Below are 14,220 nucleotides of genomic sequence, written 5' to 3' on the forward strand. Positions count from 1 at the left end.
AGTGGTTGTGCTGCAAAACTATTACACCCATTAGTAGTAAGATTTTTTAACATTGAGGATATTGATGATAGTTGAGATGCGAGTGAAGTAAGAGCGTCTACTTCATGTATTCCAGTGACTCATATTCCTGACGTTGCTCGATTGGTTGGCCATTGATAACTATTGCTGGCAATGCTCTCAATGATTTCATAAGCCTCATTATAAAAGTTAGAAAGGAGAGCACCATTAGCAGAAGCGTCCACTACCATCCTCGTGTGAGCATTGAGACCATTATAAAATGTCTCAAGTGGTATGCAATGTGGGATTCCGTGATGAGGGCACTTCCATAATAATTCGTTGTACCTTTCCCATGCCTTATACAATGACTCATCATCCATTTTTTGGAAAATAGTGATCTCGTTCCTCAACTTAGCATTCTTGCTAGGCGGGAAACACTTCATAAGGAATTTTTCTGCTAACTCTTGCCATGTTGAAATTGAGTTTGGTGGTAATGAGTTCAACCAAGCTCGAGCTCTGTCCCTTAGTGAATATGGGAATAACTTCAATCGTAATGCATCTTCGGGTACTCTGGCTAACATGATTGGCTTCAACTCGAACTGTTGTGCCTCAATTTCGTGTCTCCTAATACCCGGATTAAGATCATGAAATACTGGCACGACATACTGTCACAAAGATCTATCCTTATCATCAGTAATAAGGATAGAATTTTTAGCAAGGTTTGCTACGTTTCCTTGATTCAGATTTTCGAAGTTCATCTCTTCAGTCCTTCTCTGACTTGCTTGCCTTCTTTGCTGTCGAAAAGTTCATTCAATCTCAGGGTCTACAGGGAGTAAATCGATGATTTGGTCAATACTCATAAACACCTGAAAAAATCACAGAAAAAATAACTAAGTTAAAATTTGAATAGAAAATAAACCAAAATACAAAACTGACAACTTCACAAATAATGATTTTTTTAAAACACAGTCCCCAGCAACGGCGCCAAAAACTTGTAACGATGGAAATGTGCAAGTGTACATAATCACAAAAAGTAATAAAGTGAGAAGTAAATGACGAGTTATCGTACCCATAGGGACTGTGAAAAGAATTATTTATGAATGCTATTTAAAACACTTTGATGAAGAAAAATATTTTGTTTGAACATACTCACCTACCATAATCCATTTATCTCTTGACTATATCCCTATGTCAATTCAACCGATTAAACAAGTCTTAATAGGCAAATATGTTATTGCACATACACACTAATTAAATCGAAATAATCTCTTGTACATATCCCTATATCAATTCAAACAATTAACTCAATTTAATAAGCACATAAAAGACTATGTGAGGTAACAAAGTATCCTTACCTTGAAACAATTTAATCACAATAATCTTGCAAGTTATGCAAGGCAAATGTATCGTCAGATACCGTTACTAATCTAATCCTCAGCTAGCTTAGATGATTAAACATGCACTGATTAAGTACTGTGTCCATTAATTAAAATTTCAGTCCGTTTAAATAATTAATTCATTAGTTACCTAACAATTGTAATGCAAGAATAACTTAGTCATGATTTTACTTAATCAAGCATCTTACCCAGGCCTATAACAACATAATCACAATTTCAATAATTCTAACAATCAAAATGCAATCAACCTAACATGAATTAAATTCAAGCTAAATTGATTAAATTAACCATTCCAACAACATAAATTTTCATAGATATGTTTAGCATAACAAAAATAGAAATTGAAGAAACAGGGAACAAGAATCAAATCTGATATTTTTCCGTGGCTTGACTAGTGCTCCATTCATCCTTCTCCGTTGTCCTCGTTGACCAAGGCTACTATGAACACTTAATTACTGCTCCAAATAGCTGATGAATGCCCCTTTCGCAAGAGGATAAATCGGTAAGAGAGCAAGGGAATTTTGGAACGGAAAGGAAGAGAGAAAGTGGAGAGAATAGAGGAATGATGTGAATGCTGGAGGTGTGTTTCTAAAGTGACTAGCCTAAGGGGGTTCTTATAGCTAAGGAGGGCTGCTAAAAATAGCTAAAATTATCAGCCAAAGAGCCCTCCCTTGGCCGGCCACACATGTGGCAAGGTTGATAGTTTCAACTTTGCTAATTTAGGCTTGTGGCAAATCTATAAAGCCACCAATTGTGGAGGGGTTTGAATGCAACTTGAGCAAGTCTTCAAGGGACTCTTTGCAAGCCTAAATAATTACCTAACAAAATGATTTGGGTCAGCTCTTGGAATGGTTTTTGGGCTGTACATTTCTTGGTCGGTTCGGTTTACTCGGTCTAGTTCAACAGGACCTCTTTTTCATAATAATTAATAATAATTTATTAAACCAAATTAAATTGGATATAAATTAAAATTAATTATATTATGAATTAATACGTATAATTTTTGGCCATCTTAGGCTAAAATTTAGTTAGTCTCGATACTTTAAATTGCTTCTCGATTTTGTGCTTCTAGTAGTGTCTGTCGAGCCATTTTTCACCTTTTGTGCAAATCTGTCGAAAATAACCAAAATTCATCAAAATTAAGTATAAAATTAACAAAAATTCAACATGTTCATATCTTAAGTTCACTTTAATTATTTTTTAAAAATTATTTATTTTTTCGACAATAATTTTATCGAAATTGTATGATTTTAAGTTAAAAATGGTATGTAAAAATGTGTAAATTTCCATGTTTCCACTTGCCTTAGTCGTATCTATAGTTAGTTTAGTGACAATCAAGTTTTTGGCTCCGTTTTCGGGGACTAAAATATTAGGAACACATGATTTTTATTAATTTAGCCATTTATTTTTATTGCATTTTATTTTTGTTTTTAGTTTTATTTTTGTTTTCTAATTTTTTTCTTTTATTTGCTTCTGACAAGGTCCTTTAGTGTATGACTAGAAGAAACATGTCAGGACCTTTAGTATTTGATAGTGAAATTGAAAGTACAGCTCGCAGAAACCATGGAGAAGGAAGGCAGAGTCGACAGAATATAGTGGAAGAGCCAGAGGACGTTGTTATTGTTACTTAGGAGATAGATGATAATCAGAATAATTAGCTTCCTCCTGTGGTTGCTGCGAATCCTGCAAATCCGAATCATGTTCCTTGTACTATGTATGATTATACCTAGTCTAATCTAACTGGGACTGAATCAAGTATTGTGTGACCCACCATTGCTGTGAATAATTTTGAACTGAAGTCGAACACTATTCAGATGATTCAACAGTTCGTTAAGTTCGATGGTTTGCAAGAAGAAGATCCAAATACTCATTTGACTAATTTCTTGGAAGTCTACCATACTTTCAAGATAAATGAAATTTCTGATGATGTCATTCACCTACGGTTGTTTCCTTCTCATTGATTAATAAAGCTAAACAGTGGTTGAAATCCCTACCACGAGGTTCGATCACCACATGGGACCAAATGACCGAAAAATTCTTGTTGAAGTACTTTCCACCGACTAAGACAGCTAAGTTGAGGAATGATATCTCTTCCTTCATACAGATAGACTTAGAGATCCTATATGATGCATGAGAGAGGTATAAGGATTTATTGAGAATATGCCCTCACCAAGGGTTACCTTTATGGCTACAGGTTCAAACCTTCTACAACGATTTGAATCCCTCAACTAGGCAATTAATCGATGCAGCAGTCGATGGTACCTTGAACAATAAGACACCTAAAGTGGCTTATCATATAGAAGAGATGTCACTGAATAATTATCAGTGGCAAGTCATGAGGAAGAAGCCTAATGGAGCAGCTGGTGTTTTCAATCTAGATGTACTCACCATGTTATCAAATCAGGTAGAACAATTAAATAAGAAAATTGACGATTTATGTGTTTCTACGCAGGTACATCAGGTGATGCAAGATAATGCAAATAGAGGAGGAATGAGTAATCCAGAATATTTGCCCTACAGTCATAGCACAGAGAACGAACAAATCAACTATATGGGTAATAATTCTAGGCCTCATAATAATCCCTACAATAACACTTATAATGCAGGTTGGAGGAACCATCCCAATTTCTCTTGGGGTGGTTAAGGAAATCAAAGACCACAACCCTCTCCAAGCTTCCAACAACCATCTTACCAGCAAGACAAGAAGTCAAACCTTGAAAAGATGTTAACGAAGTTTATCTCAATGGTAGAAACCCATTTTCAAAACACTGAGGCAGCACTTAAAAATTAGGAAGCATCAATTCAATGGCTCGAGAACCAAATCAGTCAACTTGCAACGTTGATTTCAGAACGACCACAAGGTAGCTTGCCTAGCAACAATAAAACTAACCCAAGAGAGCAGCTTCATGCAATTACTATTCGAGATGAAGAAGGGTTAGTGAAATCTGAACCAGAACTGAGGCAAGAAAGTGTGGTAAGTAAAGGTAAGGTTGAGGTGAGCCAGAATGAACAAAATCCAAATGGTAAGAAATATAAATCTCGAGTACCATATCCTAACGTGACAAAGAAAGACCACACGAATGAAAAATTTGGTAAATTTGTTAAACTTCTTAAAAAGTTACATATTAACTTACCGCTTATTGAAGCTCTTTTGCAGATGCCCAATTCCCTTAAATTCTTAAAGGAGCTTTTGGCAAACAAACGGAAGTTAGATGATTCATCGCACATGGAGCTAAATGCAGTTTGCCCAGCAATTTTACAAAATAAGCTACCCAACAAATTGAAAGATCCAAAAAATTTTACTATTCCTTGTTTAATTTGTATTTTAAATGTGAATAAGCTTTAGCTAATTTAAGGGCTAGTATTAATGTCATGCCCTATAAAATGTTTAAACAATTAGGTCTTGGGAAACCAAAACAAACTAGGATGAGTATTCAATTGGTAGATAGAACCATTAGATTTCCTAGGGGTATTATTGAATATGTACTTGTGAAAATTGATAAATTCATATTCTCGATTGATTTTGTTGTTTTAGACATGGGTGAGGATAGTGACGTACCTTTAATTTTAGGAAGACCATTTTTAGCAACTGACAGAACTATTATAGATGTTGGTACAGGTGAATTAATACTTCGTGTAGGTGACGAAACGATTACACTCCAAGCTCGTAATTCTGTTAAGACATCTAGTGATCGAGATGATTATACGAGTTTTGTTAAATTTAGTAACCTTATGGCTCAAACTTCTTTGCAGGAAATCCCTAGGAAAAACGTGATGGAGCAACATTTCAGCCCATGCGACAAAAATAGAACGACTCATGAAAAAAGAATGCTACAGATCGATGAACTAGATGAATGATGGACACATGTCAAGGAGAAACTGATAATACACGATGCAGAACCAAAGTGATGCCATGACGAGCATAAGGATGGAATGAACCAATTTAAGGTTGGGGACTAGGTATTGTTGGATAAAACGGACCCTCAAATTGCCACTTCAGAGCTTAATGTAAACAGAACAACTCCTTTTACGCTATTGAATGTCTTCCTTTATGGTATAATCGAGATAACTCATTCTGAATTTGGCACTTTTAAGGTAAATATTAATCGACTTAAACCTTATTTTGATAATACAATTGACAGCGAGAAAGAGGAGTTTTGACTCTGCGAACCATCGTAACAGTGCTAATACAAGGTAAGTCAAGCTTAAACTTTAAATAAGCTTTTCTTGGGAGGCAACCCGAGTATTAACATTGCTAATTCATTTATTTTTATTTTTAATTCACGTTAAATAAGGATTTTTTGACCCATATGGCCTGGACACACGGGCGTGCCCTGGGCCGTGTGCACTAAAAGGGGTTCGATAGTGGCTTACACGGCCTGGACACACGAGTGTGTCCTTGGCCGTGTGGATCTTAAGACTTAGTTTTAAAATTTTAAGAAAATCAACAGTGAGTTACACGGCTTGGACACACGGCCGTGTCATTGGCTGTGTAGATCTTGGGACTTAATTTTTCCAAAAATCAACAGAGGCACGACCTACAACAGTCCACATAATCGTGCAACATGACCGTGTTGCCCACACGGCCGGAACAGACGGGCGTGTCCTAAACCATGTAAAACCTGGAGCTATTCTTTTCATCATTAAAACAAGTCAGAGAGTTACACGGGTGAGGCACATGGTCGTGTGCGGGACACGGCCAGACCACACAGGCGTGGGGGTTGCCGCATGGGTGTGGGGGTTGCTGCATAGGCTTGTGGGAAGCAAAGGAGCTAGCACACAGCTATGCGACACGACTGTGTCTGCTACACGACCTGGACACACGGGCGTGTCCGAGGCCGTGTGAAGACTAAGCCTTAAATTTTAAGATGCATACGGGCTAGAAATGAACCACACGTGTGGCCCAACACAGGCCTTACACGACCGTGTTCCCTTTTAAAAACCCTAATCCCATTTTATTTTTTTACTTTACTTTGTCTTCTTCCTCAAATCCCTAGCCGCCACTCACCCCCAACAACCCCTCTCTTCGGTCACTGTCGTTCTGCACCGCCTCACTTCCTCGCTACACACCTTCGCCCTCACCACTTCCCCTCCCCAAGTCGTCCCCTCTCCTCTCCCTTTTTCCTTCTTCTTTTTCCCTTCTTTTTTTCTCTCCTCCCTCACCTCTCCCCCACGCCCTACTAGCACTTCACCCTCATTCAAACACCATCGCACCACCGTCCTCTCCCCATCACTGTCACCTCCATTCCCTCCGGTCACCACTCACCACCGTTTGCCCTCCTTTCTTTCATTCTTTATTTCCTATTTCCTATTTCCTATTTCCTATTTCCTATTTCCTATTTCCTATTTCCTATTTCCTATTTCCTATTTCCTATTTCCTATTTCCTATTTCCTATTTCCTATTTCCTATTTCCTATTTCCTATTTCCTATTTCCTATTTCCTATTTCCTATTTCCTATTTCCTATTTCCTATTTCCTATTTCCTATTTCTTATTTCGTATTTCTTATTTCAGTATTTCGTATTTCTTGTTTCTTATTTCCTATTTCTTATTTCTTATTTTCATTAGTTATTTTACTTTGTTTATTTATTGTTTATTATCTATTATTTATTTTAGTTCTATTCCTTTTGTTTACTTGTTCTGTTTTTTATTTTATTTTTATTTAATCCATTTTTGTCCTTCATGCTCCTATTTTCATTTCTTATTGCAAATCTTATTATGCTTCTTCCTTACTCTATTATTTAGATTTCCTTGCTCACTGTGTCTATTATTCGTGTTCTTTGTTCTTAGTATTTGAATTGTTTCATTGTTTATACTTTTTATTCTTAGTATATTTTATGTGTTCTTATTTTTCATACTGAGGCTATTTCATGTCTATTGACTACCTGATATTAGGAAATAGTATTGTCGGAGTTGATTTTCTAGTCGGGCGATTTTAATTTCAAGGCGTGTCTTAGGGTCCTTCTTAGTGTCATCTTTTAAATTCCACAACTGTTTTTCAACCTTTTTGTCTATTTATTTGATGATGTGTATTTTATTTTATTATCTGATAGTTAATTGCTTTCTTGAAGGCACATCATGACGAACACAGCAAACAAGTCCAAGGTCGTCGTCCCCACTGCGAAAAAGCGGAAGACCCCTAGCACGACCTCTTCCTCGAGCGATTCTTCTGAGGCCCGTCACCCTTATCTCTGATTTTTTGCGAGTCCCCAAGAGGACTTATTCCAGCTCATTCGAGTGTGACCATTTGGTTTGGGCCAATGTATCGACTGGGCCACTTTGGAGCAAGTCCACATCGATGATCTTGTTTGGGCCTTTCTTACCACAACCCCATGAGACCGATTCTTCTCCATCATCGAGCCCAGATTCATGGAGCTGACTTTGGAGTTTTGCTTAACATTTCATCCCCATCATGTGATGACATCGCATGATGAGCAGGGCACCATCACTTTCAGACTCGGTGGCCTAGTGTGCTATATGAGTGTACTAGAGTTTGGCATTGCTTTGGGCCTCTATACTGTGGATTTTATGAGTGATGAGAATTTCCTCCGCCTACATCGACACATCCACTACTCCCCCTATTGTTGTTGGATAGATTTTATGGCCAGTACGACCCCCTATGACGTGAGTCACTTTAAGGGGACTTATATCCCTCCAAATTTGCTGTACATACATGCCCCTTTAGCTCATACTTTTACTGGCAGGAGAGAGAGCACTGGCATTGTCAGTACTACCAATGCTTACTTTCTATGGAGCATGGCCACCGGACATATCTTTGACCTGGCCTATTTCATTGCAGTAGCCTTCTACCATCAGACATATCGCCACAGGAAGGACCCTAATTGTTTATGTCTTTACGTGACTCGACTCGCTCAACACTTTAGTCTCATCGACACATCGGAGTAGTCCTCTACACTTACTCTAGTCGGCCAGATGTCTCCACAGGACATCTCGCCCATGATCCATATGAGGATGATAGAGCGGCTTCATGGAGTTGATCCTCCTCGGTACCATTTACATTATTCTGATTCTCAAAATGACCCAGAGGACTTCACTAATGATGTCCCACTATATCATGAGGATCCACCTCATTCTCCACCTTCGAGTCATCATCCTGTTTCTTCTGTTGCCACTTTGACGGACCTCTCCAAGCGTTTCACTCGCTTCGAGCCATATTGCTTTCAGAGGTTCGAAAGTATTGATGCGACTTTACAGCAGATCTGCCAGTATCTCCATATCTCCTCCTCGGTGCCGATGACTCACGACACCGACACGTTTGATGATGAGGACCATTGAGTCAATTTATTTTATTTTATTTTATTTTTACTTTTATTTTTTATTTTTATGTTTATTGTAATTTTGTTAGTCTTATTTCATTTTTACTTTTGAACTGTATTTTTATTTTTATGGTTGTTTCTAATTGAGTATAATCCATTAATCTTCTTCACTATTTGTATTTATTTTCTTATTAGTTTGCTCGAAATCGTGCTCTACATTTAGATTTGCCTACAATTCCACTTTTCACTATTCTAGGGATTTCATCCAATATTTAGGCCAGTTTCAGTTTTCTCCCTCTCTTATGATATTCTGTTTATACTGTGATTATATATGTTTGTACATTGAGGACAATGTACATATTAAGTGTGGGGAGGTTATTTATATAATTATTATAAAATCCCTGAATTATGTCTTGTGTTTAAGTAATCTTCTCATACTACTATTGTAACGCTTGGGTTTGTGCAAGTGTACATAGTTATTATCAAGTAATAAGTAAGTATCGAGTTATCGCTCCACAGGATTGTATTTGTGCTAAGTCACTTAATTTGTAAAATTATATTAACAAATTGGTATATAAAAAACACAATATCGTTTAGAAGTAGTGATTAAAATATATTAAACTAAATGCAATGATCCCTAATAAAATTATCCTAAATATGCAAACTATATGAATGAAATACATTTTAGTAAAATTAAACACAATTTGCAACAATTATAACATAAATAAACTAGGATAGATACTTTAATTAAACTCAATTTATTATCAACATGCTTAATAACATTCGGAAAAACATTCCATGGCAACTCAATCTTTCATGAGTTTGGAAACCACATTAGGTCCTTTCGGAGTCATTTCTTAGTAAATACACATTTTACTGATTCTTATTTACTAAGGGTTTCTTAGCATTCGTGTGAGGTAACAGGGACGTGTTAGGTTTGAAACAATTTAATCACACAAATCTAAAAACTATGCAAATAACAGAGCTTGGTTAGAGTTGTTATGCAACCTACAATTTAATCCGGTTAGGATCTAAATTGAGCATACACATTTCAATTATGTGTCCATTAGCCGTCGTCCAGTTAGGATCGCTCAGCTAATTCAGGTGCATTTTGATCACGTATGAATGAAATGCAGACTTGATTTTAATTGAAAACACGATCGATTGAGGCACAAACATTATAAGCATGAATCAAATAAATATTATTTAATCAAAATAATCATCTTAGCTGAAATAAAATTAAGCTATCATTGTTGTAAACAAGAACAAAGAACACATAGTAAACATATTTATATTAAATTAAAGAAAAGAACAATTCAGAGTGTCTGTCACCCAAGACTCTGACTGACGAGGCTCATTCACTTTTTTGCTTTGCTCCTTTGCTGATGGCTCTCCAAGGTGGCCGACCAAGGGTTATTTAAGAGGCTTAATTTCTAAAATCCTTATGCAAGGATGATGAATGAGAATGATAGCTAAAAGGGTTAAGAGAATGATGAATGAGTGAGAGATAATGAGATGAGGGATGATTGATAAAGTGAGAAATGAGCTCTTATTTATAGGTGAGTCATGGGAGGTAGTTTGCTAAAAATAAGAGTGTCCATCCTTTGAAACTTCCTCCAAGAGTGGCTGACCATGAATTGAGGAAAGGTGGCTGATTTTTCCTTGAGTTTTGGTCAATTTGAGTGCCACAACAACTCAGGACTAAGACTCGATCATAAGCAAATCTTTAGGAAAATCTCCGGTTTCTTTAACTCTTCAAGGACTTTGTATAATTAAACCAAAAAATGGTTTATGACATCCATGTGCAACCGAAAGTTGGGTTGACTTGGTCCCCAATTTGGACGGTTTTGCAATTCGAAGAAAACTCTCAGACCTGTCCAAAAATAGTAGATAGTTTAGAGGACCATATAATATAATTTAACCACTTTAACTAATCAATTTACTTGATTAATTAAAACCTAATTTATTAATGAATTATTAAAAATGAATTATTAAATATAACTTTATATTCTATTATTTAATCTAATCGGCCCACTTTATAGCTTAAAAATATAATATGCTCAAATTAATATAAAATAAGTCATTTTATGCATGAAAACTATATAATAAAGTATAAAATCACATTTTAATAATTTCTATGTCCTAATTTTATATTTTCGCATATTTCATTAATTTATTAAATAATTACTTGGTTTTAACAATAAATTTAAGTAAAAAGGTAATGAATTATATAGGAAATATCCTATATATTTTTCAGTTTACACACCCCCAAACTTAAATCATTGCTCGTCCTAAGTAATGTTCATGCACAACACAAGGTCTTGCTAAGGAAAATTTGCTAAGAGCGTAAGTAGCATCAATCTTTGTCTCATAATCATGCATCAATAAATTCATGCTTATAGACCTTCTTTATTAACAAGTAACTCATATACAGACATTTTGAAAATTTTAATCTAAGTTTCAAGATATGCCAACATGAATCATAGTTTGCATGTATGTCACAGCCATAGATAATATTTTTCATTCAACACAATTTCTCATCAATCAAGAAAAACAATCATAAGGTGTAACACCTCGAATTTGGGCCTAGATGAAAGTAGGTCTTGAGCGTGGGAACACATAAAAATTTATGTGTACAAGAAAATGACATAAATGAATGTCTGCTTCAGTGGTTAAGTGATTTGGGTGTGTTTAGGAGTGTTTGAGAAGTCCTACAATCAAACCTAGGCTCTAGCAAAATTTTACTTTTTCCTCTTAAGTAAACCTTGACTCTGGACTATAGGTCTTATAAATGAATGTGGTAGATTTACATCACAAAAAGAGCCTGTGGTGTAGTGGCAAGATGGCGACACAGGTGTGGCAAGGAGGTGGTGTCACAGGCGTGGTAAGGAGGTCAGAGGTTCAAGTCTCACTGCATGCAAATGGGGTTATTTATTTTGCTCATGAGGAGGAAAAAGTTGGTGTTGGATTTGAACTCTATGTTGGGGAGTTTTAATGGGTCAAATGAGTGATTTAAAGAGTGGATCATGGAGGAAATTAAGGAGGGGATCATGGAGAGGTAAGGGGAGGGAATCAAGGGAAGTTCGGTAGGTGAAAGTTGGTGCCAAAATAGGGTCTTTACTTTTGGAAATTCGGCTACTGTGTTGTAGGGATGCCATTTGTCTTTTAGTAATTTCGGCTTTTGGCTTATTTTGTCTAGTTTTGAAATAGTGATGTGGGTAGTGGCTGATTTTACTCTAGTCATTCTTTTCATTTTAGTTCTTTTCGCCTTTTCCTAAAATCGATCAATACCACTATCGAGCAATACCCCTTTTCTCTATTATTTTTCTTTTCAACAATTGCTACTTGTGTTGATTCTCCCTTTATTCTCCTCCTCTTGGCACTTTTCTACTCTTCTTGTTTCTGAAATTGACCAAACCAATCCCTTCTCTCCCTCCAATCTTACTCATTTAAAGTTTTTCTTCTCACTTACTTAAAACTGAATTCTCATTCTCTTTATTTCTTTTTCTGCAACTTTTCATCTCTATCAACCTTGAATATTCTTTCTTAATCTGAAAATTAAGCCGAATATTAGTTATCTTTTCTTCTTCATCTCTTCTGATTTGGTAGACATTTGATTGTTGTTAGTGACTGATTCTCTTCCTTCCCATCTACTTTAATCCGCGTCATCAAGGTTTGTTGGTTCTGTGGCTGAACGCTAGTTCTATTGTTGGCCGTGTGTTTTCCTTAGGTTAGTATTTGATTAACCTTGGTTTTTGGATATTGATGCTTAATAATGGTTGTGGTACAGATAAACCACAGGGAGGTGAGATCGTTTCATAATCATACGACTTAGGAAGTATAACCGATTTAGTTAAGGTAGGTATTAATCTTGGGTTCGGCTTTTCCATTAGAAAGGCTTGTTAAATCTTATTAATGAAATGGCTAACCGAGTACCTTAATCAAATATAGGTTCTACGCTCATGGGCTACTGCGTTTTTCTTCAACAAGGTGTGTACACACACCATTCAAATTGTAGATAAGCAAATGCTGAAATCCCGAAATGCTAAAAAGCCAAAAGTACAGCTACGACTATCACATGAGTGCATGAACGCACGTGTGGATAAGTCGATACAACGATAGAGGTCACCATGAGCGATCTCATGGTCTTAAATCATTTTTGGGCCAAATAGATCGAAATGGGCTAAGTGGGCCCTACGCGATTAAAATTTTCTTGGATGGATAGGAAATAATGAGTTAGCCATGACGATTGCATGGCCAAGGGTAGTTTTGGGCTTAGTGGGCCACACAAACATATGGGCCCACTTAGACCCATTTACACCATTATGACCATTTAGGTTATCTGTGTCACTCGAGGCAAATGTAGACCTCCGAAAAGGTTGTTAAAAAATGGAAATATCCCCATAGGGTAAAATAACCGAAATACTCCCATAGGGTAAAATAATCGAAATACCTCCATAGGGTAAAATGACTGTTATACCCCTAGGAATTGAAATGTGTGTATGACCGACTTGTTCTAATATATATAACTATTACTGAGTATGATATACTACATACATGTATGATTTATGACACGACACACTACGTGGGGTTGGGATCTTGTATTGGAGGAAGTGATTGATATGTGAGGGACGTGTTCGATCACCGGCACCCCTACAGTGCAGCGGAAAAATAAAAATTCGGTGACCCTAACCACGGATCCATGTGTGAGGAACGAATCGGGGTGATAAAGGTTACGAAATTACCGAATGTTTATTCTGAGTAGACAGCAACGCCTCAAAAACGAGTAGTCTGATCTGCTATCGAACCAAGCCGCAATCTATCGTGACCCCGGCCTCTACGTAATCCACCTAGTTGATTATGAACTGAAGGAATCCCCAAAACAGTTTTGAAAAGAATTTTCTTTGACGGCTGCTAGACCCAAGCAAAGAAAAAATGAGATTATTATATATCTTTTTTAGGGTTTCTAGAAATTTAGATAAATATAATAATATTTTAAACCAAAAATTATAATTACATTAATTATAATATAATTTCGGTAAACCATATATTTATTTGAATTTATATGCTAACCAAATTCATGTTCTCATAATGCGTACAACAACCTTGTATATAATGTGTTCGATATTTGATTACCGAATTAAATTAATTCAATACCAACTATGTTTTATTCCGTTCATTTCAACTATAGGTTGTGACCCTGTAGGTTCCTGTAACGTTAGTAGTAATAATAGAACAATTCCAATGTTACAAACAATGAGTGGCATCTAGCAATGCATCATTGCTACCTAAGTCACAAGAAATCATGATTCAATATAACCTTTCATGATTAACCTTTTATGCAATAATCCTTAAGTCCTTTATCTCTGGATTGGACACAAGTCATGGAATAGTCACACTTGCATAGTCCATTCCATGTTCCTTGATATCTTAAGCAGACTACGATTTACAAATAACTATGACATCTCATATCAACTTACTTGAGCATGGCTAATGCATTTCTAGTCTCACTTAATCAAGTGGCCTAAGATATTACTCCCATTATGTAGG

The 14,220-nt window shown here is 36.3% G+C and overlaps 2 non-coding genes across 2 annotated transcripts; one reads left to right on the forward strand and one right to left on the reverse strand.

The window, feature by feature from the left end:
- Positions 1-303: 303 nt before the first annotated feature.
- LOC128034338 (small nucleolar RNA R71) lies at positions 304-410 on the forward strand. Its single transcript, XR_008190465.1, has one exon. It is a non-coding gene; the product is annotated as a small nucleolar RNA R71 (small nucleolar RNA).
- A 3,055-nt stretch (positions 411-3,465) lies between these two features.
- On the reverse strand, positions 3,466-3,572 carry LOC128034209 (small nucleolar RNA R71). Its single transcript, XR_008190340.1, has one exon. It is a non-coding gene; the product is annotated as a small nucleolar RNA R71 (small nucleolar RNA).
- Positions 3,573-14,220: the final 10,648 nt, after the last annotated feature.

The sequence above is a fragment of the Gossypium raimondii genome, chromosome 10 (genome assembly GCF_025698545.1).
Source record: "Gossypium raimondii isolate GPD5lz chromosome 10, ASM2569854v1, whole genome shotgun sequence".
Taxonomy (NCBI): Eukaryota; Viridiplantae; Streptophyta; class Magnoliopsida; order Malvales; family Malvaceae; genus Gossypium; species Gossypium raimondii.